At 46.4% G+C, this 26,276-nt stretch overlaps 1 protein-coding gene and 1 long non-coding RNA gene across 14 annotated transcripts in view; one reads left to right on the forward strand and one right to left on the reverse strand.

The window, feature by feature from the left end:
• C2H10orf71 (chromosome 2 C10orf71 homolog) overlaps positions 1-26,276 on the reverse strand; it is a 53,101-nt gene that overhangs the window by 21,512 nt on the left and 5,313 nt on the right. For 2 of the 13 annotated variants that reach the window (XM_081561588.1, XM_081561560.1), the window contains exons 2-3: positions 11,037-11,121; positions 7,186-7,291 (exon numbers count right to left, since the gene is read on the reverse strand). The exons of 1 other annotated variant lie outside the window; for it this stretch is intronic. The gene's annotated coding sequence lies outside the window, so the exon portion shown is untranslated. Of the gene's footprint in view, positions 1-1,893; positions 2,055-4,905; positions 5,249-7,185; positions 7,825-11,036; positions 11,122-26,276 lie in introns of those variants that run through there. 10 more of the 13 variants (XM_081561589.1, XM_081561566.1, XM_081561587.1 and 7 more) reach the window with 7 other exon arrangements.
• Positions 5,287-8,326, forward strand: LOC145534308 (uncharacterized). Its single transcript, XR_014074455.1, has 2 exons — positions 5,287-5,574; positions 6,042-8,326. It is a non-coding gene; the product is annotated as an uncharacterized LOC145534308 (long non-coding RNA).

Here is a 26,276-nt window from a genome sequence, read left to right on the forward strand (position 1 = left end):
TTGGGGCAGGGCTAGAGCATCCAGGGACACTTGGGACCACATTTGGAACACCGCTGCCCTAGGCCTCGAGCGATTGGAGGTTGGACCTCTTTCCGGGAAGTTGTACTGATGAGTCATATGCTCTTGGGCCACTTGCAGTGCATGGGGGTCAATGACTGGTTTGGGCTGTGTCTGCCTGGCTCTAGGCCTGGCTCTGGGCAGGCTGTGCATATGCAGGGTACAGAGATGAATCAGAAATGCTTCCCTCTCCAAGGGACAGTTGCCTGTGGGGGGAGAACAGGCAGAGATCAGTGCCAGCTGCAGGGTTCAGGATGTGGGAAGAGGGTGGTCTCTCCAGGCAGTGCTTGCTTGAAGGCAGCTGGGAAGGAGCTTTGTTGCCAGTCTGTGTGCAGGCACCCAGCTGGCTTCAGCCTCAGCACCCAGCAGAGGGGAGTGGAAAGATTAGAGTCAGACTATGTCCCATTTCCTAGGGCTGTGCAACCTGGGCAAGTTCCCTCCACCTCTCTGAGCCTCCCTTCATTCTCTGCAGCTGTCCTCACCTCTGTGGGCGGTGGTGAAGGGTAGAGATGAAAAAAAACGTCAAGGGTCCAGAAGAGACCTACACAGAGTAATGATTCAGTAAATGGAAGCTTACACCACTAGAGACCTTGGGTTTTTTGAAACAGACCTCCCTCAGAAGGAATTCCATATCTATCATTGTGGTACTAACACCCGCCAACAGGATTGCATGGTGAGCTCCAGCATGTAAAGACTCAAGTAGGTGCTCACTAAATGCCACTTGCCACATTTCTAACCTCCAGACGGGGGCACTATAACATATTGCGAAGGGCATGGACTGAGGCCAGACCTCCTAGGGCATGGTTCTTGGTTGTACTGGTTGTGAGTGGCCCTAGGGAAATTACAAAACCTCTTTCTGCTTCAGTTTCCCCATCTGCAAAATGAGACTAAAGTAGTACCTGCCCCCCAGGGTCCTTTTGAGGACCCAGTGAATTCGTGTCTGTGAGGTGGCTGACACCCAGTAACTGTCAACGTCTCGTTACCATCCTCACCATACAATCTACTCCAAGCCAGGGCTAGGGGCACGAGGTCACGAGGACAACTGCCTTTCCCCAACATGAAAGTGAGAGAGAAGCAAGCCAGTGACTGCCCAGAGCCCCCAAAGCTTGCCTGTCCTTGGAACCAGCTCACACCTTTGCCCTCTGACTGGTTCCTCTGCCTAAGCAAACCACTCAATTCCCTCATCTGAAAGCTTATCGGCTGACCATTAAGAGCATCAGTGTTTGTATGGTGGTTGTTTCCCCTGAAAGCCATGCCTGTGTCTCCTGAGCTATCACTGGAACCAATCTGAGGAAACCTTGCATGCTAGATGAGTCAGAAAAAAAAACAAACAGGCAATCTATGTAAGCATTTTGCATACAGAGTAACACAGCTAGATTCCTATGGTGAACTTGGTGGGATACTGTGGGCAAGAAGCAGCTCTGAGCCTGTGGGTTTAGCAAGTGGGTCTGAGTTCCTACCTCTTGATTGCTGGCGGTGCTGCATGTGACCAGGCTGCCCCAGGCCAGGGCAAGCCTAGGGGCAGCTCTAACATGACCTGGCCATTGCAGGCAGGGCTCAGAGACACAAAACTGACCACCAGACTGGGCAGAGAGTGGGGAAAGCACTGGTTGGTCAAGCAAATCTCAGTTTCCCCTCTGCTCTTCCTTTGTCAAGCTTCAGGTAAAGGCTTTAAGATGGGACGTGGCTAAGATGAAATCCTTCTTTTAACTCAGCCTTGAAGTCCTCAGCAGCTCAAGCCCACCTGGGAAGGGGCCACTCAGAGACAGAAGGGACCCACTGAGGCCAGAGAGCAGTGTTCAGGTGCAGAGGCCCAAAGGAACCAAGGATTCCTACCGATGCTAGGCATAGGCATATCCGTGGGTTCAGAAGCCCTTCACTGTGCAGTGTCTTCTCTGGGCTAGAGCCTCCGGGTGCTGGCCAAGCTGAGAATGGAGGATACGGGGAAGCTTCTCCCCCCACTTTCGTGGGCTGTGGTCCAGAAGTGTTGTTTTCTCCTTCGATGAGAAAGAGAAGTCTGTCAAGTCCTGGGGAGAAAGCCATTTGTGGTCCATTGGCTCCATTGGCTCCTCTTGGAGTCACATTTGTAAACACTGACAGCCGCACCTTGGAAGGGAACGCACTTCGCACCAAGCCTTCTTCAGCCCTGGGAACCGAGGGCAGCCAAGAACCCACTCTGTCTCAGCCTTGACATTGCTGCCACGTATTACTCACTCATGCAGCCCCCTCCAGGAGATGTTCCAGAATGATAGGGATGACCTACATTGGGGGTGACACATCTCAGCAGTGTTCCACACATTCCATTTTGGGGCCTTGATCTGTGCATTTATAATTGTCCTCTCCTTCCCCATACCCCCAGCTTATGTCCTGCCACCCCTGGGATCAAGTAGAAACTAAGAGGTGTTTTGGGTTTTCCCAACTGATGAAATGAGACGTGAGATTGCATTATAGGGCTACAGATTGGCTGGGTCTGGTGAAATGTGATTTAAACTCTCAGACGGAGATAAAACCAAGACCACTGCAGCCTGTTGGGAAATGTCAGCACTTGTGTCTCCATAAGGCTGTCTTCTCTGAAAGCCCTTTTCATCTCTCCAGTAACCCCGGGCGGATGGAGTGAAAGCCTGAAAGCCAAGGAGGAAGATGGCCCAGGCCTGGCTCTATTGGCTGGCAGGTTTCAATTACTGAGATTTCTGGCATAGGCTGGAGGAATAGGGCTATTTCCAGACGTGGGGCTTCCCCTTTCTGTAAGGGTCTCCTAGCCCTCCTTAGGGTCAGGAGCAAAAAGCAAAAAACACCAAGTCAATCGCTGGAGTCCCAGGGAAAAGACATCGGGGTGGACATACTCTTCCTCAGGGATCTTGGGGCCACCTGGCCTTCCCTCATCTCTTCTGCATACCTTTGTCTCCTGGGTTCCCAGGGGATCCAAGTTCCTATACTTTTAGGACCCAGCGTTCCATCAGCCCCTGTCCTCCCAGCAGGCTATGGTTGCTCCCATCCCAGTGAGCTTCTGGTCACCAGCGAGCAGGCACAATTGTTCCCCTCCCAAAGACCAAGGGGCAGATGCAGGCTGGACTTGGGTCACCCAGAGATGTCTATTTATAAACCATCCCGATAAGCACAATCTGCCCTGCTCAACCTAGGCCTTACTCCACAGCAAAGCTAATTCTCCCAGGGGCAAACTAAACATTTCCTGTACCAGCTAGACTGCAAAGACCAGCCCAGTGGAGGGGCAAGGAGCTCCAGAGCTAGTCATTGTTTCTGAAGGGTCCAGCTCACAGTCCGTACAAGCTAGAATGTTTACTGCTGTTTGTGTGTGAATGAAAACAACCCATCTTAAGGAGTGGTACAACAGGGGTCAGCAAACATTTTCTGTAAAGGGCTGCATAGTAAATGTTTAGTTTTTTCTGGCCACACAGCCTGGGGCAGTTGTGAGAATCAGCCAAAGACATTATGTAAATGAACGAGTATGGCTGAGTGCCAATAAAACTTTATTTATAAAACCAGGTGCCCAGCCCACAGCCTTGGTTTACCAACCACTGTAGTAAAGGGAACACAAATACTGGAAAATTAGACCTCATTTAATACGAACATTTGTTAATCTACTCTCCAGGACTCCTATATTTTGGGTTTTAAAAAATATTACTTCAAATATTGTTTGTTATAATTGGGCCAGATATGTTGAAAGAAATGATTCATAATTCAGTCTTTTTAAAAATAGTCTTTATTTTCTAGAGCAGTTTTAGTTTCTCAGCAAAATTTAGCAACTGAGTGAAAGGTACAGAGATTTCTCATATAGTCCCTCCCTCATCCCCCATGCATAGCCCTCTGTATTATCAATATATCCATGGGGGATGTTAAAAATCTTTCTTAATAATTTCTTAAGATTAAGAACTTCTTAAGGTCTATTTACGGAGAAGGCAATGGCAACCCACTCCAGTACTCTTGCCTGGAAAATCCCATGGATGGAGGAGCCTGGTAGGCTGCAGTCCACGGGGTCGCTAAGAGTCGGACACGGCTGAGCGACTTCACTTTCACTTTTCACTTTCATGCACTGGAGAAGGAAATGGCAACCCACTCCAGTGTTCTTGCCTGGAGAATCCCAGGGACAGGGAGCCTGGTGGGCTGCCATCTATGGGGTCGCACAGAGTTGGACACGACTGAAGCAACTTAGCAGCAGCAGCAGCAGCAACAAGGTCTATTTAACTTTACACACGTATTCAATATTGCTCTTCTTAAGAATCAATTCTCCACGAGGGAAAAAAAGATACGATGATAGATTCAGGCAAGCCCACCTGTGGGCGTCTGGTTGGGGACCCCTGGGTGTGGAAGAACACACAGTCTGGAGGCTTTCCCTGTTGAAACCACACACGCTCTCAGAGTCCATGGGCCATGATGTCCTGATGACCGGTTGTCCTCTTTGTTACAACTAGTAGGATCCTGCCTGACCCAGCAGTGGGGGATACTAGAGAGCCAGTCTCCCACCCTAGAACCTGTAAGGTCACACTCATTTGACAACATAGTGCCCTGGACACACCCAAGACTTGTGCCCCCTCAGCCATGTGGGAGCAGCGTGTCCTGACAGATGCATGCAAGGACAAAGTCACACCCGTCTATACCATATCCTCTGTTTCCTCATGGTCCACACATCAGTCTCTTACCACGGCACACCCAGCACACGGAGAAACTCAGCCCCGACATGCCCCTGGCCACTCACAGCGCCCTGCACAGAGCCCTGACACAGGGCGGGCAACCTCCCAGCCAGGCCGGCCCAAAGCGCACATCCCTGCGGCCGTGGGAGCTTGTGCCTCCCAGCCTCTGCAAGGGAACCAGACCGGCATCTGACCCTACCTTCCACTCTCCGCAAGTCCCGGCTGCTTGTTCTCCAGGCCTCCCAGGAACCGGACAGGACCCTGACTCTTCCAGCAGCCTGGCTTTGCCCAGCAGCCAAAATTTCTTCCCTTGTCAGCCAGACTGCCCAGGGATAGAGGGGAATGGATGCAAGACCCAGACCTCTTAATGTTCACAAACCTGCCCACCTGAGGAAAATCAGTGACCAGAAGCTGGCCAGACACTGGAAGTTGGGGAAGCGTACCTAAATAGAGACCCAGCCGGGGGAAACCAAATGGTGTTCTTGGTGGGGAAGAGGCAAACAGTCCCCACTGCAACACCCGCGTGGTGTCAAGTAACAGTCAGATTAAACAAACAGCCTCAGCAGCTATTTTTACATCCAGATCGGCCACGGGTAATAGATAACTTGGGGAGCGAGAAATTGCTTGCCTCTTAGCCGGATCCTAACCCAGGATTCCAACTCCTATTCAGATTGATTTTTAATACTATTCTAGTGCTGAGATTCGAATAAAAACCTCCCAAGATGCAAAGGAAAACGTTTGTTTAGGGAAACATTATAAACACTGTAGTGTGTGCCTTGGAACCAGCGCCCAGAGGCCTGCTGATGCCCTGGGGCAGAAATAGCCCGTTTCATCATCGGCTTGGAGGACCGCAGCCTGCATTCCTCGAGTAAGGAACCGTCCTGGGCTGTGCTTTTGGAGCAAAATAACATGCCTGGCTGCAGGCTGGGGGAAGGCTAGCCTGGGGTTCAGGGTGAGAGTTGCTGAAGGATATGAAATAATCAGAGAAGAGGTAAGGTAAGTGCCCACTGGGTGAGCCTGGCCATGGCAGATGTGGTTGTTGGCAAGGCCCAGGTGCCAGGTTAAACCTCCCCTCTCCATCTCTGGAGGGCAGGCCTCTCCACAGCCCTGAGGTGGGCTTATGTCTGCCTTCCCATGGCCACTTCCTATCTTGGCCTGGGGTCACCTACTCCCCAAACTGCCCAGAGACCCCCCAGACCTTTTCCAACCCCCCTGGCTTTGCTCACACCATGTCAGTTCCTGGATGTTCTATTTATTTTCCCCCAAGCTGACCCTGGGAGAGCACAAGAGTTTTAATGCAGGAATTTCTTTCTTTCCTTCTTTCTTTTTTTCAAGATCCTTTCACTCCCCTCTGCCCTGGGGCCTGGGAAGGCAGAAGTGCCTGGTCCCAGACAGGTGTCCTGCTCTGTGGATGCCCAAAGCCTTTGGAAGTCTGTGTTGCACTGTACCTCTGAATCTATTTGTGGACTGCCCTGCCTGCTCCCGTGGATTACTCACAGCCAGCGACCTCAGTCTGAGCCCTAACTCAAGGCCTGGCACCACCTCCAGGCTCAAACCCACCAGTAGCAGGATCCCAGGGAGACAGGTCTATGCACTTCAGTTCAAACGAGTCACAAAGAACAGCTCCTTGCGGCCCTGCAGATGGAGTGGTCAGACCTCCAACCAACAGGACGATCCAGCCCTTCCTCCTCTTGGGAGCCTCTAAACTTATCTTTTGAGGACCTGGCTGTGGGGACACCTGCTCACTGATCAGCACTCAGAGGTGGTTTGAGGGACACCCAAAGTGAACCCCTCGATTCTACCCACCCCACTTACTTCCCCTGAGTATCAAAATCAATGCTAGCCAACCTGGCAGATAAAAAGAATCAATTTGAGAGATCAACCAGCATTAAACAAAACCAAACAAACAAAACAATAAATAGGATTTAGAGCCCTAGTCCCTTGTCTTTCCGCCAAATCACTTAGCCTTTGTGCCTCAATTTACTCGTCTCTAAGATGAACAGATTGCCTGTGCTCTGTGGGGTTGAAGATCAAATAAGTTCATGTACAGATATGCTTCTATATTACAAAGCTTCTCAAATGGTAGGCATTCACTTGTTATTGTTTTCCCTGATTTTTGCCACATCTTCAACCATCTGTACCATCGTTTACTTATCTTTTGGTAAAGAGCATTCAAATTGACTTATTTTTTAAAAAACAGAGCTTTGGGGTCAACAGCAATGTCTGAGAAATCCTGGATTTGATGCTCTAGTTTTTAAAATTTCCCCCCCAATTATACGTTGGAACAAATATACAGCCAGTTTGTATGCTATCTGCTTTTGCCCCAAATCATTTTGTTCTGGATTTTAGGAAAAGTTGTATTTCTAAATCCCATTTTAAGGAGGAGTTTGTTTTGAGGAACGAGTAACCTGAGCTGAAACCATTCAACAGGGCCCCTTACTTTCCTCCCCCTCCTCAGAACGTTTCTTCCCCAGCTTACTTTTAATTCTTCACAGGTGGAGAACATGACCTCATGTCTGGTTTAGGATCCTAGAAGTGGTGAGCTTTGCTGTGTGGCAGGTGCTGATGGTGTTTGCTTGAAGTGGCTGATTGGGAAAAGAGAACCGTAAGGATGGTTCAGGGAACATTTGAGGGCAGGGCAGTGGCTGGCAGCTCTGTCAATGACGTCAGCAGGAGGGGTCGAGAGAGAACAATAAAACGCAGTTGACCCGGCAAAAGCCTGTCCTGGAAGCAGGAGCTCTCAGAGTTTGGCCTGGGACCCTATCCAGCTAGGCTGATCACAGCTGACCACTGTAGAATCTGATTTCTCCCAGAATGTGCCTCCAGCTGCCCTGTGCCAGGGACCTCATGTCTAGCTCACTCCTGGTGGGGCACCAGCCTGGACCACCCCAGGCACAAAACACAGGCAGACGACTCAGCCCAAGCTCCACCAAGAGCTCAGGGTCTGCATGAGCTGGAGCTGGCATCTTTCCGGGGGACGGGCCCAGGCAAAGTGACCACTCTCTCTCAGTCCAAGAGCTGTGAGCTGCGTGGAAAGAATGTGAATGAAGACACAATTCTAAATGTAGAATCACGAACGCTATGTGAGCCGGCTCCCTCATCATCCAGAAAAACAAGACCTGCTTGTACATTCTGCAAGAGCATAAATAAAGCTGTCCTCAGGCGGCGTGCTATGGTGTCCGCTCCTTGCGGTGACTTCACTGGCTCTGACTCTCCACAGAACCTCTGGAGCATCGTGGGAACTGCCTGGCTGCCTGACAGCATGGGTGAAAATGGCCTCGCTCCTGTCTGGACGTGCGTGATGCTGCTAACTTAATTTGGGGACAGATTTGCTCTGTTCTTCATCTGTACTAATTAGAAACTTTGAGAAGCTGGTAAGGAGGGCAATGTGGAATGGGTCCTTCAGGCCAGTTTCCACTTGTGGGTGTTTGAAGTTCACATCTCCGCACATAATGTGAGGCAGCTCCCCTATCCTTTCTCTCTCAAGACGTGGTTGTGCTGAACAGCTTGTCCGAGTTCTCTTTACCAGTGCTCGGCCTTCTTTATGAGTTGTTTCCATAAATGTCTTCAGGAAGTTGGTGCTTTCCCAAGGCTTAATAATAATATGTATGTTGCTGTTACTGCTAAGTCTCTTCAGTCATGCCCGACTCTGTGTGACCCCATAGATGGCAGCCCACCAGGCTCTGCCATCCCTGGGATTCTCCAGGCAAGAACACTGGAGTGGGTTGCCATTTCCTTCTCCAATGCATGAAAGTGAAAAGTGAAAGTGAAGTCGTTCAATTGTGTCTGCCTCTTTGCAACCCCATGGACTGCAGCCTACCAGGCTCCTCCATCCATGGGATTTTCCAAGCAAGAGTACTGGAGTGGGGTGCTATTGCCTTCTCCAAATAATATGTATAACAACAACAAAATAGTAACGTTGGTGTGCTCGTGGAAAACCTTTACTCTGTGGCCTGCACCATTCTGAGTCCTTATGTAAATGAACCTACCCACTGTACTCTGTCTTAGGGCCCAGCACTGTTTTGTTCTTTCACCACAAACTGCTCCCTGCTGGAGAGTTAGGGAAAGATAAGACAGGGGGAACCACTATTTGCTGAGCACCCATTATGTGGCAGGCACTGTCTGATTTCTTTTCTCCCTATAGGTGATGACTGTTCATGCGCCCTCTTTCCAGATGAGAAAACTGAGGCTTGCAGAGGTCCTGGATGCCACATGACTAAGGTTGACTCTGAGGACGCAGAAGAAGGTTTATCCTCTGACCTGTCTAGACAGTAGGTCTCTTACAGCCGCCCTAGCCCGCCCTAGTGAATCACTCTTTCAGCCTAAGTGCAGGGAACACGGCTTCCTTCCATCCACCTGTTCTGCTTGCCTCCCTCTGGGGGAGAGAGTAAAGTCTGGCCAGGGCATCTCCTTGGCTACTGATTTGTTTTTTTAACTGTGAGATTCTGTACCTGAGTGTCAACACAGTGAAAGGGTGTCCTCAGGGCTGATGGCAGAATGGAGTGTCACTGCAGCAGGACACTTCTCACCTTCAGACCCTTTCATCAGATGGATCTCCTTACCAGGAACTCAGAGTTAGTGGCTTTGTGAAGGGATGGTTCATGATAATGGTGCCCAGCTCAAGAGGGCTGGATTTATTTGGGAGGGCCTGTTTGCAACTCGTGGCTGGAAAACAGGCCACTGGCCCAGGTCACTGAGGCCCCTTCCTTAGAGATGCTCCCCCTGTCTGACAAACCGGGTGCCAGATTGGTGGCTATCAAAGTCAGTTGAGAGTCAGAGGGAGCTCTCTTTGAGGCCTTTCCTTCGGGACTCTCGGCTTAGGACTTTGCAATGGAAGATTTAAATGAAAAAAAACAGAACCTGTCCTGTGAAATGAAGTAAATCCACTTTATTAAAATAGTAACAAATGCCAACAAAATCATGGTGACCAACTGAGAGGTTAGCCACTAGGAGGGACCTGGAAATGAGTCAGGAGGAGTGTGAGGGGTCAGGAGCTGTGCTCCAGCTGTTCTTCTGGAGCACATACTGGCAAACTTTTTCTGTAAAAGGCTAGCGAGTATATGTTTTTAGCTTGGTGGATCAGACTGTCTTTGTCAGGGCTGCTCTACTCAGCCATGAAAAGCAGTTAGAGATGCTTTGTAAATGAAGAGGTGGAGTTGCATTCCAATCAAACATTATTTATGGACATGGAGATTTGAATTTCATGTCATTTTCTTGTATCACAAAATATTCTGGTTTTGATTCTCTCTCCTGTTTAGATATGTGAAATCCACTCTTAGTTCACTACCACTACTAGACCCTATGAACTGTAGCCCACCAGGCTCTTTTGTCCGTGGTGGGTTCTTTACCACTAGCACCACCTGGGAAGCCCACTCTTAGCTCACAGGGCTGTGCAGAAACAGGGGCAGATGGATTTGGGCCATGGTGTGCCAAACCTGAGCCACTCCGTCCGCTTTAGTCACCACCAACCACATGTGGCTAATGAGCACTTGAAACCTAGCTGGGCTGAAGTGAGAAATGCTGTAAGTGTAAAATATACACTGGATTTCAAAGACTTAGTACAAAAAAACCCCCACAAAATATCTTCTTAGTAGTATTCTGTATTGAATATTATATTGAACCAGTGCTGAAATGGTGATACTTTGTATTGAATATTATATTGAACCAGTGCTGAAATGGTGATACTTTGAATATTTTGGCTTTAATAGAATATACTGTTAAGATCGTTGGCTGTCTTGTATACTGTGTGTATTTTGATCCTCACAACCACTCTGGGAGGAAGCCATGCTTATCCCTACTTCCAGATGGAGAACAAGGTCAAAGAGGAGAAATCCCTTGCCCCAAATTATGTAATTGGTTGTAGAGCTGGTCTCAGAATCAGATGTCCCTGTCTTCCTAGACTGCATTGTTTTCCCCTGGTGACTTTATTATTAAGATGCTTGGAAGCCGGGTCTTTCTGGAAGAACTGCTGCTCCCTACAATACAGAGAGGTGATAGCTGGGCTGTGCAGAGCAGCCTGACTGTGGGGAAGGAGGATCTGGAGGCAGGGCTGGAGTGCGAAGCCCCAGGGAGCCCTCTTGCTGTCCTGCACTCCCAGGCATTGCCTGCTGCCCTCTCCCCGAGCAGCAGCTGGATAAGAAGGCTCTTGTTTCTCCTACATCTGCTTCTGGCACAGGGGGAGCACAACTGTTTGACCTCAGAGCAGAAGTGAGGTAAGGATCACTACTTACTCTGGCTACAGCCACACCTGCTTCCTTGCTCTGCTTTATAGTTCCCATTCTATCCTGCCCTGGGGACTTTGCAGCTGCTGACTCTATTTGAAGCACTCACCTCTGTCTTTACACGGTTCCTTTCTTCTCCCCATTCAAATGTCTGCTACCAGCACTGTTTACAATAGCCAGGACATGGAAGCAACCTAGATGTCCATAGGCAGACGAATGGATAAGAAAGCTGTGGAATATTACTGTGGAATAATATAACACAATGGAATATTACACAGCCATTAAACAGAATGCACTTGAATCAGTTCTAATGAGGTGGATGAAACTGGAGCCTATTATACAGAATGAAGTAAGTCAGAAAGAAAAACACCAATACAGTATACTAATGCATATATATGGAATTTAGAAAGATGGTAACGATGACCCTATATGCGAGACAACAAAAGAGACACAGATGTATAGAACAGTCTTTTGGACTCTGTGGGAGAAGGTGAGGGTGGGATGATTAGAGAGAATAGCACTGAAACATGTATATTATCATATGTGAAACAAATTGCCAGTCCAGGTTCAATGCATGAGACAGGGTGCTCTGGGCTGGTGCACTGGGATGACCCTGAGGGATAGGATGGGGAGGGAGGTGGGAGGGGGGTTCAGGATGGGGAACACATGTACACCCATGGATGATTCATGTCAATGTATGGCAAAAACCACTACAATATTGTAAAGTAATTAGCCTCCAATTAAAATAAATTAATTAATTAAAAAAAAGTCTGCTACCATTTACCGAAACAGGAGAGAATATGTGTGTGCATTTATATGTATTTGCTTATATTAAAGGAAAACAATTTAAGAAGAAAGCCTAAGCTGAAATGGTACCTCTGGGGACAGGAGGGCACAGGTGTGTGAATGAGAGGAGGAGCTAGATGTCTCCGAGTCTGCCTTGTTTGGTAGATTCGATGTGCAGCCATGTGCTTACCTTACCTAATGACCAAACTAAACTAAACCAATAAGTTAAAAAAGGCAGTCTTGAAAAATTAAGAGCAAAATGAAACAAATGAATCTAATGTGTAGGGGGCATAATTTCACTAAGGGGAATTATTTAAAATGGTTTTAAACTACATTAGTTTGTTTTAACATTCATAAGGAGGATATACCTGAACATAAAATTAACTGTAAAGTAAAATATTAAATCATTCTCAGAAATATAGATAGATATAGATAAAGCAAATTAGGAAGTATGTTAGTGTCATGAGAAAACAAGGTCATTTTTTAGTGTTATAGAAAAGAGCTGCAAATATAAAAGCAAAATGGTAAGTAAAACTTGGTAACGTTTATTTGATATCAATATAAATTATGTAAAATCAAATATGCAAAAGTGTGAAATCAAGATATAGTTTCTCTTAAAAAAAGAAAAGCATTTCTTAAAAGGCCTAAAAATAATAACCAACATCATAGCAATGACTCTCCTCTTTACCAACATTTCTATCTCTGAAGATAGCTCATTAAAAAGGCCACACATTCTCTTAACAGAAAATGTGTAAGAAGAGTCTGAAACCTCTGGTCACACCAAAGGCAGGCAGGCTGAGAAAGATGGCTGGGATGATATCAAAATAACTAAGGAGTCAACTGAAGAGATTCCCACAGCAACAGATGGAACAGGTTACATTAGTACAAATAAAAGCCTGGGTAGACTGAAACACTGAGTATGTTTGAACTCATGGGCTCATAATGATACTGAAAAAAAACCCCAAATCACAACCCAAATAACGCAAACAACCCTCCATGGTCCTGTTGGACGATAGAAGGAGCAGGTTCATCCTTCTGAAAAGTTGAACAGGATCAAGTGCCTCACTCGACTTTCCTGTGTGAACTATACCCAATAGTCCAAAGAGCCAAATGATGAGTGAAGAAGAGTGGGTTGCCGTTTCCTACTCCAGGGTATCTTCCTGATCCAGCGATTGAACCCTTGTCTCTTGCATCTCCTGCACTGGCAGGCAGATTCTTTACCACTAGTGCCACCTGGGAAGCCCCAATAAAGAAGGAAGGGTAGAACTAGAAGATTGTCATTTTTCAAACCCCTGACAAATCATGATCAAGACAATGATCCCTGAGGGACTCCTATATAAACACACAACACCCTTGATGTATTCTTGCCAAACAAAAACAAACCTAAATCAGAACAAATCTCTACCTCTGGATTTAACTACCTGATTATAGGAAAAACAGGGACAGAGGAAACTGTTAAATGACACAATGGGGAAGTAATCAGCAAAATCCAGGGTATGGAAAACTCTATAGGACAAGCGACCAATTTCTTTAACAAATAAGCCATTGAAATCAAACTAGGTGGAAGCCATTGATTATAAGACACCTGAGAGACACAGGGGTTAAATGCCATACTCAGATGCTCTTTGGATCTTGGTTCCAACACACCCTCCATAGCAAACATTTATAAGACACCTGGGTAATCTGAATGCTTCCTGGGTATTTGATGCTATTCAGGAATTACAGCTAATGTTTTAGACATGAAAATGGTATTTGAAAAAAGCAGCTTTATTATTTAGCAAGATCTACACTAATACTTCGCAGGTAGCACTAGTGGTAAAGTACTTGCCTGCCAATGCAGAAGACATAAGAGATGCTGATTTGATCCCTGGGTCATGAAGATCCCCTGGAGGAGGGCGTGGCAACCCATTCCAGTATTCTTGCCTGGAGAATCCCATGGATAGAGGAGCCTGGCAGGCTACAGTCCATAGGGTAGCAAAGAGTTGGATATGACTGAAGTGACTTAGCATGCATGCACGCTAATATCTAAGAATGAAATGATATGACATCTGGGACTTATTTCTGAGTAATGCAGTGTATGGAGAAACGAGTTGGAGTATATGAAACAAGATTTTTGAAGTTGGGTATTTGTTGCACTGTCTTCTGAACTTGTGTATACATTTGAAATATGCCATAATTTTAAGAAAGCAGAAAATTCCCTTGGGCAGAAGGAGAGAATGAGAGGATCAGAGTGAGCCGAGGGGGAGGTGGGAGCTCCTGGGAAGAGGAGAGACGCAGCAGGGAGCCAGAGGACACTGGCAGGCTCTGCGGGAGCCAGGGCGAGACCTGAGACTGTCCCTAGACCCACGTGGCCGAGGAGGTGGCACCTGGGCCTGCCTGGCCCGTCCCTCAGACTCCAGTCTGTCTGGTAACCTCATTTAGGGTTATCTGATATAAAGTGGCTTTAGCGAGGCCAACAGCTCTACAAATATTGACAGGTACACAAAGCAACAGAAACAGTTAAATGCCCAATTTTAGAGTTTGATTGGCTAAGGTTAGACTTAAAAATTAACACATTAAAATAGAAGAAAATATTTATGGAAGAGTATTAAGTAATCAGTGGCTTCCCTGGTGGCTCAGATGGTAAAGCGTCTGCCTGCAATTCGGGAGACCCGGGTTCGATCCCTGTGTTGGGAAGATCCCCTGGAGAAGGAAATGGCAACCTACTCCAGTACTCTTGCCTATAAAATCTCATGGACAGAGGATCCTGGTAGGTTACAGTCCATGGGGTCACAAAGAGTTGGACACAACTGAGCAACTTCACATGGTTCCATGGTTCCATTAAGTAGTCAAGTAAAGATGGAGTTTATATAATTAATGTAAAAATGTGTATATATTCATGGAAAAGAATTTTAAAACTGTAAAAATGTAGTTACAGGGAAAAAAGTTCTCAAATAATATATAGCCAAGTGATAGATAAAATGATACCTAAAACCAACAAATATTGCTTTGTCAGCAGAATACGTGTGTGTGTTGATTTTTCCTTTTATTTTCTTTTAAATGATGGTGCATTTTTCATTGAGATTAGTTGCCGCAGGGTGAAGAAAACCTGTTACTACTTTTGACAAGAGATTATGGTTGGACCAACTTGCAGGGAAACCTGAGTCCAGAGTCTTAGTGAGACACTTTCCGTTCCCCCACCCCACACCCCCGGCTGGAGCCACCTTTGCTTGGCCAAGGTGGGTGGTTAATTTCACTGGTGATGTTAACACCCTTGGAATGGATGTATGGGATGGTGGAGCTAAAAATATCCCAGTGCAGGGGCAGTTTCTCTAGAAAGCCCAGAGCTGTCTACTTTCTCCCAAGGGCTAGGGAGGTCACTCTCCAGTGGCCAGTGCTGTGACGTGATAACCATGTCTGGGGTAAAATCTGCTTCTGGACTCTTGCACATGTTAAGGACCCCTTCTAGGCATTGCTTTTGCTGCAGAGGGTCACCTCGGGCCCTCAGAGCAAGGAGGGCATGCTCACAACCACCAGGGCTGCCCAGCTCTTGTACCTGTAATCCCGTTGGACCTCTGGATTCCTTTTGGGGAATGCAAGGTGTCAAGACCCCCTCCCTGCCCTTGATCCCTCCACAGGTGATCCTCTCACATCCTCCTATCCAGTTTTAGGGAAGAGTGGGGGAAGCAGATACCCATAGTGGGACCAGAGCTGGCTCAGGTGCCTTGGGAGGCTGGGACTGAGCCAGACTGTACGCTCTGAGATAAGCAGTTCTGCAAGTCACCATGTCCGCTTCAGCTTCACTATCTGACATTTGAGTCTTAACCCTCCAAGACTATTACTGCTTCCAGAAGCTTCCAGCAGCCCAAATTCAGAGAGCTGTGAGGTTTTTGCACAACTTCATGGGTATTCTTGCCTGGAGAATCTCCATGGACAGAGGTGCCTGGCAGCCCATGGGTTGCAAAGAGTTGGACATGACTGAGCAACTAAGCGCACACGTGCGCGCACACACACACACACACACACACACACACGGGCATCTACTAGTTGGAGTTCTGTTGGCATGAATGTCATGCAGAGGGCTATCCCACTGTTTTACAGGGTGTTGGCTCTCCGTGCAGCCCTTGGAGGAGGGCTCCGGATGCAGCCTCATCATCTCCCACTTTGCTGCAGAGGTAGCGGGGTCTTGGGGACTTGTGCAAGGCACATGGTGAGTCTAGCAGATAACAGAGCTGGGGTCAGACCTAGGGCACCCAACAAGTTTGCCAGGGGCTTCCTGGCTCTCTCCTGGCCTTCCTGGGGGAACCAGCACACATCCTTCCTTGCACACCCCTTTCACTCAGCTCCAGACCTCAGGGTTACCTAGTGAAGTCTATGGCCAGAGAGGATACCCAAAAGACTGCATGAGGCTTTTGTTCTAAAGTAATTTGGATTGGTTGCTGCTGCTGTTGCTGCTGCCGTTGCTGCTGCAGCTGCTAAGTCACCTCAGTTGTGTCCAACTCTGCGCGATGGCAGCCCACCAGGATCCCTCGTCCCCAGGATTCTCCGGGCAAGAACACTGGAGTGGGTTGCCATTTCCTTCTCCAATGCAGGAAAGTGAAAAGTGAAAGTGAAGTCGCTCAGTCGTGCCCAACTCAGCGACCCCGTGGACTGCAGCCCACGAGGCTTCTCCATCCATGGGATTTTCCAGATAAGAGTACTGGAGTGGGGTGCCATTGCCTTCTCCATTGGATTGGTTGCTGCTGCTAAGTCGCTTCAGTCGTGTCCGACTCTGTGCGACCCCATAGACAGCAGCCCACCAGGCTCCACTGTCCCTGGGATTCTCCAGGCAAGAATATTGGAGTGGGTTGCCATTTCCTTCTCCAGTGCATGAAAGGGAAAAGGGAAAGTGAAGTCGCTCAGTCATATCAGACTCTTAGCAACCCCATGGACTGTAGCCTACCAGGCTCCTCCGTCCATGGGATTTTCCAGGCAAGAGTACTGGAGTGGGATATATAACACTTAAGTCAACACAATTCACAAAAATCCTTATCTATGTATTATCACTTGTCTTAAAAGTATCTTTTGTCAAGCCCATGGACTGACAAAACATAGTGTTTATTTTACCTTACGAAATAGTTTCTCAGTTTCATCATGTAAACATGGAATCCAGTATTGATCAGTTGTCTGCATGCTGAGATTCTAGCAGCCTTTAAAGATTGGGAGATTTGGGAGGCGGGGTGTGACAGTGGGCATTTCTGACTCTTTTTAAAATGGAAGGTTGGGCACCACTGGGTGGCAGGATTTGCAGGGCTGCCCCTTCAGACAAGGCATGAGCCTTCCTGCTGGCCACTAGCTAACTTCATCATTTTCATAACTGTCAGGACTGCTTGCAACTCCATTCTGAGCAGAGGATGGCTTAGCGTGTACTGGAGAGGGATGGTTAACACATCTCAATGTTTCCCTAAAAGCCAGCTGGGGGCCGGACCTTGAATCCCTGCCCATCAACCTCCTTGCCACTGGACACCGTCAAACACTCAGAGAACTGGATGTTACGTTGAGCTGAATTAAACCTTGAAAAACATGTAAACCAGGAAGTGTTCTGCCAGCATTAATACTAAATAAGGCTTATCTTCAGAAACATTTACCTGCTGTGAGCAGATATCTCTTCATGAAATATGAAATCCACCCAAATTTATTAAAACCGCCTGCGTCTAAGTGGGAACTCAAACCGAGCAGCCCTCCTTTAGAGCCTCATTATTATTATGACATTATTTATTTATATCCTACCCTAAGACAGACATGATGTAATCCAGTAATTAAGATTGTTATGATTGAATATTTATTAAGCACCTACAATAAGCCAGTCACTGATCCACATAAAATGAGTCTCTCTCCTCCAGAGCTGCCATCTTGCTGCCATGGGGAGCTCAGCGTTTCTCATAGGGGAGCAGGCAGGAGTTTAATGGATTTTGTCTTCCCTGAGCAAGCCTGAGAGAAATGATGCTGATCAGAAATTGGGCCCAGTTTAGTCTCGCAGTTCAATCAGAATGAAATGAAAGCAATCCATCGCTGGCTTAGAGAAGAGATGGGTGTGCGTGCAGAGGGGCTGTCCACTGCAAACGAGGCATCTCAGAACCCAGGGGTAAGCAGGGCTGTGGCCTCCTCTGGGTGCCCCTGGGGCAATAGGTGTGGGCAACTTCCTCTGCATTTGTAACTCACCCCCAGGTCCAGACTGTGTTGCTCTTTTGTACTTCATGTAAAATTAGCCCCTGCTCTGACAGGTCAAGGCTTCCCAGGTGTCTCACTGGGTAAAGAATCTGACTGCAATGCAGGAGATGCTGGTTCAGTCCCTGTGTCAGGAAGATCCCCTGGAGGAGAGCATGGCAACCCACTCCAGTATTCTTGACTGGAGAATTTCATGGACAGAGGAGCCTGGCAGGCTATAGTCCATGGGGTCGCAAAGGGTCAGACATGACTGAAGTGACTGAGCCCTCACATACACGCACTGACAGGTCACAAGCCAACTGAGGCTGGGTCTCTGTGCTAGCATGGGGGCCGCCACGGGAAGCAAACACAGCCTCAGGCCTCCTGAAAGTCAGTCCCCAGACAAGGTCCCACAGAGAGCTTCCTCCATCTGTGCAGTCCCACTGCTCTAGAACAGCCTATGAAAAGTCCGGGCTTCTCGTCTCCCTGGCTCCCCCTTTCCATCTTCTTCTGTCTTTCCCCACACTAGGCTGCTTCTCCCTAAAAGGACCTGCTGGGTTGTGAGCTGGCTAAGATAGAGCCTGTAGGCTGGGCTCTCTGGCTTCTACTTGGACTCTGTGCCTGAGCATTATTTGTAGAGTGAAAGAGTAAATAAATGAATAAAAGCACTAAGGGGTCAATGAATGAAATACCACTGTAAATGCATACCTGGCATTGATATATGAACTTCTATGACCAAGGGCTTCAGAGAAGCTCAGATGGTGAAGAATCTGCCTGCAATACAGGAGACCCGGGTTTGATCCCTGGGTCAGGAAGATCCTCTGGAGAAGGGAATGGATGCCCACTCCATTGTTCTTGCCTGGAAAATTCCATGGACAGAGAAGCCTGGAGGGTTACAGTCCATGGGGTTGCAAAGAGTTGAACACGACTGAGTGACTAACACTTAAACTCCACCATCACTGCCTGGAAAATCTAGTCTCAATTTAAAGTTCAAAGAGTGCCAGAAAATGGGTTTACAGAGGCATCCGCTCACTCCTTCAATGCCTGTGCCTCTATAGTTCTGGGTACTGGAGACCCTGAGATGCACACTTGGGCCTGACCCCCACCCAGGCTTAGCATTTTGCCCCTTGCTGGCAGGAGGTGGGAATTGCAGGTCATATTTTCCCCATCACCAGCGAGGTGTGTGTGTGTATGTGGTAAAGCCAGAGAATCTCTGCCCAGGCTCCCAGGCTGCTGGTCATGGGGTGCTCAGCTTCTATAGGAAAAGTTGCCTAAGATGCAAGGAGGCAGAGAATGAGCTGAGGAGACATCCATCAGAGGCTGGCTTGAATTTGATGTCTGAGGGATGGTTTTGGGGATGAGAAAGCATTAAAATGGTCTGTGAGCAGTATGTGGAAAGGGGAAATGATGTCACAAACTTAAAATGGTGAGGAATTCCAACAGCTGGTGCAATTAAAAGGTGTATCAGAAATTGAAAGGGCTAAGAAGCCGTCTGCATTCTCCCTTTGGGATGAGGGCTCCTTCTTCTTGCCTTTCCTCCTGCCCTCACTTCCTCTTGCATTTCCTTCCTTCCTAATAGAATTTATTTTTCTCATTGTAGATATTCTGACAATTTAGGAGTGGGGGAAAGAAAGTAGGAAAAAAAACCCACCCAGGGAGGTTGATATGGGGGAGCTGTGCCTGTGTTGGGTAGGGGTATATGAGAGATTCCTAGACCTTTTACTCAATATTGGTATGAACTGAAAGAAAACTGCTCTTAAAAATAAAGTCCAATAAAGAATAAAAAAATAAATAAATAAAAATAAAAAAAATAAATAAATAAAGTCCATTAAAAACAAAAGCAAAAACCACTGTCTACCCATAAGTCCCATGTACTATTTATTCATTCACTTTTTTTTTTGACATGGTTGTGATCACACCATCTGGACAATTTCTTAACTTTCTTTTGCCATTAAACTTGGTAACAAAAGCATTTATTTCCATGTTATGAATTCTTCTGAAACATTTTTTATTGAAGCATAGTTGATTCACAATATTGTGCTAGATTCTGGTGTACAGCAAAGTGATTATGTTATACATATGAGTTCTTTCTCAGATTATATTTGATTTATGTTATTGCAAGATACTGAATATAGTTACCTGTGTTATATGGTAGGACCTTGTTGCTTGTATATTATATTTTATAAATAATAGTTTGTATCAGCTAATCCCAAACTCCTAATTTATCCTTCCTCCCCTTCTCCCTTTGGTAACCACAGTTTGTTTTCTATGTCTGTGAGTCTGTTTCTGTTTTGAAAATAAGACCATTTTTATCATATTTTAGATTCCAACTATAAGTGGCATCATTTGATACTTGTCTTTGTTTGACTTACTTCACTTAACATGATAATCTCTAGGTCTGTCCTTGTTGCTGAAATGGCATTATTTTATTCTTTTTTTATGGCTGAGCAGGATTCCATTGAATATATGTGCCACATCTTCTTTATCCACTTATCTGTTGATGGACATTTAGGTTGCTTCCATTTCTTGGCTATTGTAAATAGTGCTGTCCATACAATTAGGGTGCATGAATCTTTTCAAATTAGAGTTTTTCCCCAGATGTATGCCTAGAAGTGGGATTGCTGGATCGTATGGTAACTCTAGTTTTTTAAGGAACATCCATACTGTTTTCCATAGTGACTGCACCAATCTGCATTCCCACCACGGAAGGTTCCCTTTTCACCACATCCTGTCCAACATTTATTGCTGATGGACTTTTAATGAGGGCCACTCTGACTAGTGTGTAAGGTGATACCTCATTGTAGTTTTAATTTGCATTTCTCTAATAATTAGTGATGTTGAGCATCTTTTCATGTGCGTGTTTGCCATCTGTATGTCTTCTTTGGAAAAATTAAGTCTTCTGCCCTTTTTTTCAATTTGATTTTTTATTTGTTGGTTTTTTGTATTTGAGTTGTATGAGCTGTTTGTATATTTGTTCAGTCACATCATTTGTGAATATTTTCTCTCAGTCCATAGATTGTTTTTTCATCTTATTTATGGTTTCCTTTACTGTACAAAAGTTTATGTTTGATTAGGTCCCACTTGGTTATTTTTGCTTTTTATTTCTATTGCTTTGGGAGACTGATCTAAGAAAGCATTGCCATTATTTATGTCAGAGAATGTTTGCCTATGTTCTCTTCTAGGAGTTTTATAGTGTCCTGTCTTATAGTTGAGTCTTTAAGCCATTTTGAGTTTATTTTTGTGTGTGGTATGTATGGTGTTCTAACTTCATTAATTTACATGTAGCTATCCAGCCTTCCCAACACTACTTGGTGAAGATATTATCTATTCTCCATCTTTTATTCTTGCCTCCTCTGTTGAAGATTAATTGACCATAGGTATGTGGGTTTCTGTTGGGCTCTCTATTCTGTTCCATTGATCCGTATGCCTGTTTTTGTGTCAATAGCATGTTGTTTTGATTACTATAGATTTGCAGTATTTTCTGAAGTCTGGGAAGATTATGTCTCCGGCTTTATTCATTTTCCTCAGAATTGCTTTGGCAATTCAGGATCTTTCGTGACTCCATATAATTTTTAGAGTTATTTATCCCAGTTCTGTGAAAGATGTCGTGGGTAATTTGATAGGGATTACATAAAACCTATAGATTGCTTTGGGTTGTATGGCCATTTTGACAATGTAGTCCTTGTAATCCAAGATGAAATATTATTTTAAATGGCTTAATATTCCAAATTATGGAATTTCAATGTATTTGGCTCCTTAGGAAATGATACAATGAAGATGTTTATAGGTAAGATTTTTTATTTGGGTTTGTTGTCTCAAGATGTATTTGCAGATGTGTGATTATTGGATTGAAGAGATTCACATTATCAAGCCCTGTATGCATACATCTTGCCAAAATGCTTTCCACTGCTACCAGTGATGAGTAAGCCTGCCTGTTTGACCACATCTTTGGCAGCATTAGGTATTTCCTTTTTATGGCTCCTTGCTACTATAGGCTGTAAGAGACAACCTAGGTTATAACTTAGACCAGATGTACAGTGCCCTTGGGGTGACACAATTACAGGACAAATGGGGCAGGAGTTTTCAGCCACGCACAGCATGAGGCACCCTTCCTGTTACCCACACTGGGACCAGAGGGAGAAAGCCTAGGTGAGCACAGGGCCCAAGCTACTCTTTAAGGCAGCCCAGGGATGCTATGAAACAGCACAGTATAATGCAGGGGGCTGTTTAGAGCTCTGCATGGGTTTGAATCCATTTTTTCTCTAAACTATTGGCTGTGTGCTTTTGGGCACGAAGTTACCTCCCACGTCTCTGCTTTCTTTAATATATATCTCGAGACTAGAAGGCTCCCAGGAACAGCTGTTTGGGGATATAAAAGGGATAACCTCCCCACAGGAGAACTTTAAGAAAGGCTAGTTCCTTTCTTCTTTCTACTTCATTCCCAGATCCCCCAGGAGTCAGGTCACAGCCGGATGCAGGCCAGTGCAGTGTCTCCACTGGAGCTGGAAAGGATAGAGCCCACCCCTGTGGCGAGCCCTGCTTGCTGCCCTGCAGCTCTGGAAGTTGCTGCCCACGCCATGCCTGGCATACCCCACACTTGGGCGAGGCCAGGCCATTTAGTGTTCTGTGGGGTGAGTGCCTTGAGGCCAGCTTTCCATCATTTTCCTTCCTTGTCTTTGGGATGAGATCATGAGAGTCGAGCCTGGTAATTGCTCAGGAAAATAAGGCTCCTTTTTAATCAGGTGCTAAAAGTGCTTTCAGCAGCCTCGTGCAGTGCTGCTGACAGGAGCAGCTTCCAGCCAATTTTGTGACACTTCAAAGAGCAGAGGTAAGACTGCTTCTGGGAAATTAGCACCATCACACCTGCCCCCAACCTTGATTTCCTTGGACCATTGAACACACAGGTCAAACTCAGAGATGGGAAATATCGATGTATCTGCAACACAACTATTGCTGAGTCCCCCGTTGAGCATTTAGGCAAATCACCTTCTCTGAGTGTTGCATTCAGTTTCTTCATCTGTAGAATGGGGATACATCGGCTAAATCTTACCTTGTTGGGTTGTGAGGATCAAGGGAAGAGGAGAGAGAGGCATAGTGTTTATTGTGCTGTATACTTCTCATGTTATGCTTCATTGGCTCTTTTCAAAAGCTCCACGAGGTGGGGAGCATCATTATCTGGGATGAAGATTCACCTGCTGACGGTTCAGTTCCCCTTCCCAGTGCCCATGCACTGTTTGCATGGACTCCCTCCTATCTTTGCAGGCACCCAGGGATGCAGGAGGAAAGCTTGGCTTTGTAACCCGCAACCAACATGCTTCTTAACTGCCTTGTGTAGAAATTCCTTCTGCTACAAACAGAGCTGATTGCTTTTGGCCTCTACCTCCAGGCCCAAAGCACTGGGCAAGTCACAAATCTCAGCAACACTGGGGAAAACATGTGTTCAGAAAGAGGAAACTTTGCTGAGCAGATCGTTAATGCTGCGCGGCTGGGGTGGCTACGGGGTGGAGGCTCTCTCTGCTACCTCCCTCCCCAATCTTTTGGTTCTGCTCCCGATAACATGGTAGGTCAAGCATGTGGCTAAATATAGCCTCCCTCCCAGCTGGACTGTCATCGGGACTGTCAGCAGTGTGTCCAAAGTTTTCAGACTGGAATTTCTCAGTTAAACTCCGTTATGGGGGGCAGGGATTTTTTTTCAGAAGTCCTACCCTCCTCCCCTTAAATTGTAGACCCAGGGACAGACCCTATAGGGCCGACTAGAAGGCAGGGGAAGTAGGATGGGGGTAGAGAGAGCCTGGGGCTGTAGACCTGAGCATGACATCAATCTGAGTCCTCAAGATCAGAGTCTTGGGCTCCTATGCCCAGTAGCCTTGGGAACACGGCTGCCTCACAGGAGCTGTCGGGCCCATCCTTAGGGCCAGGGTAAGTCACTGTCTCATCGCCAGCAGTGTGGGCACTTGGGCAACCATTGAACCTCTGAGCCACAGTGGCCTCATGTGTAGGAAAGAGTCATGGTAAACTTATGCTCGCTGTTATAGCGAATAAAGGAAAACAAGAAAGTGCTTTCTGTTGAAGCTCCTCAAACTGGTGGATCTAGACTCTGCCACACGATACAGGCTTTGCCATCTTTCCATCAGCCCTGCCATGAAGGTGTCTGGTTTGGCCCATACAAATTGTTCTGAGCATCTCTGTGTGCTGGGAGCTTGAAGCTCCAAAAAATGAGTTCAAGGACACACAGACAGGATGCAGCAGAGACAGGAAGATACACAGCTGATATTCCATCCTCCCTTTTCACCCAGGGACATCATTTGCATTGTTCTCTGGTTTATTGGTCTGCGAATTCTTAAGGAGGAAACCAACTGAGGACAGAGGGGCAGGGCTGTGGGAGGAACTCAGAGGGGGCTCACATTCTATGTCAGTGTCATCCCTGGATTTGTGCCACCCTTAGCCTGTGCAGCTGAATACAGTGGTCCCTGTAGGGTCACTTTCTCCCAAGGCTGTCTTGGCCCCTTGAAGATACAGACTGGGTGTGTTCAAACATTTTCCCCAGCCTTCTGAGCTCCACAGGCTCCCAGTTTAGGAGGAGGGATTGAATTTTGCTTAACTGAAGGGGTTGATTTTTATTAGCGTCTATTTCCCTCTCTCCAGTAGTACAGTGCACTATAGTTGGTTTGTCTGGTTTTGAATCCTTCATTTATTCTAGAAGCATTTATTTTGTAAATACCATGGGCCAGGCAATGGGACACAGCTGTGAACAAGATAGGATCTCTGCTTTCATGGAACTTACACTTGGGGCTTGAGGGTGGGGATTTCTAGATGAGAGTAGAGAGTAGACAGGACAAGGTCATGTGGAGCCTTGATGGCCCGCATGGAGTTTGCATTTTATTCAGTGTTATAGGAAGCCAATGGTGGGTTTAGTCACAGGGCCAATAGGATCTGATAAACATTTGAAGAAGCTTTCATAGCAGCATTATTTACAATTGCTAAGATATGGAAGCAAGATAAGTGTCCATCAACAGATGAATGGATAAAGAAGTGGCATATATATATATATATATATATATATATATATATATATATATATACACACACACATACATACATACAATGGAATACTACTCAGCAATAAAAAAATGAAATTTTGCCATTTGCAGCAACATGAGTGGACTTGGAGGGTATTATGCTAAGTGAGATAAGTCAGACAGAAAAAGACAAACACTGTATGGTACCACTTATATGTAGAATATAAAAAATACAATAAACTGGTGAATGTAACAAAACAAGGAGACTCACAGGCTAGTGGTTACAGTGGGGAGAGGGAAGGGAGGAGGGGCAATGTAGGGGTACAGGATTAAGAGGTACAAACTAAGGTATAAAATAAGCTACAAGGATGTATTGTGCAACACGGGGAATGTAGCCAGTATTTTACAGTAACTATAAATAGAGTATAACCTTTAAAAATTGTGCATTACTTTATTGTACACCTTTAACTTATATAATATTATACATCAACTATACTTCAATGAAAAAATACATAAATTTATAAAGATTTCTCTGACTGCAGCATGAAAAATGGAATGTTGTAGGATGAGATGGGGGCAGGGCCAGTCGAAGGACATTGTAGGTGTTCAGAGGGGACTAGGGGGCCTAGAAGGTCAGAGAAGAGAGGAGAGTGGGGAGGTTATTTGGGGTAGAATTTGGCTCTGGGCACTTGGATATGAGTGATGAGGAAGAGGAGACCCCAGCAGGACTCCCGGCATCGAGCGCTCACTCACAATGTCTGCCACAAACGGAGCAGCTTCAGTTTTAGGAAGCCACTGTGCAGTGGGCTGTTTTCCACAGCTAACAGGTAGTCAGCGCTTCTGTGTGACTGATCGCCATTCTTGATTCATTTTAGTAATCACAGCAATCTTACGAGGCAGAGGTGCTGTGCTATTTGTGGTTAGTCGTTCAGTTGTGTCCAACTCTTTGCGATCCCATGGACTGTAGCCTGCAAGGCTCCTCTGTCTATGGGGATTCTCCAGGCAAGAATACTGGAGTGGATTGCCATGCCCTCCTCCAGGGGACCTTCCCAACCCAGGGATCAAACCCAGGTCTCTGGCATTGCAGGTGGATTCTTTACTGTCTGAGCCACCAGGGAAGCCCAAGAGAGGCACTACTGTTGTCTAAATAATTTGCTCAAGTCACTTGTCTGGTTGCCCTAGCATCCTGATTTCTCCAGAAAATTAGTCTCAGCTATAGCTGTCATCTCTCCCTCAGGCCTCCAGCTCTGGGTATCAGAGGGAGCTTGGTTTTTGCCCACTGCTGAGGGATCTGGTCCACACTGGAGAATTTCATGTGTACCTTCCCCTCTAGACATAGGGTTGCAATTATTCCCCTTATGAGTTTTCTAAAAGCTAAA

This window comes from Giraffa tippelskirchi, chromosome 2 (genome assembly GCF_054371585.1).
Source record: "Giraffa tippelskirchi isolate mGirTip1 chromosome 2, T2T-mGirTip1v1.2.pri, whole genome shotgun sequence".
In the NCBI taxonomy this organism is placed as follows: Eukaryota; Metazoa; Chordata; class Mammalia; order Artiodactyla; family Giraffidae; genus Giraffa; species Giraffa tippelskirchi.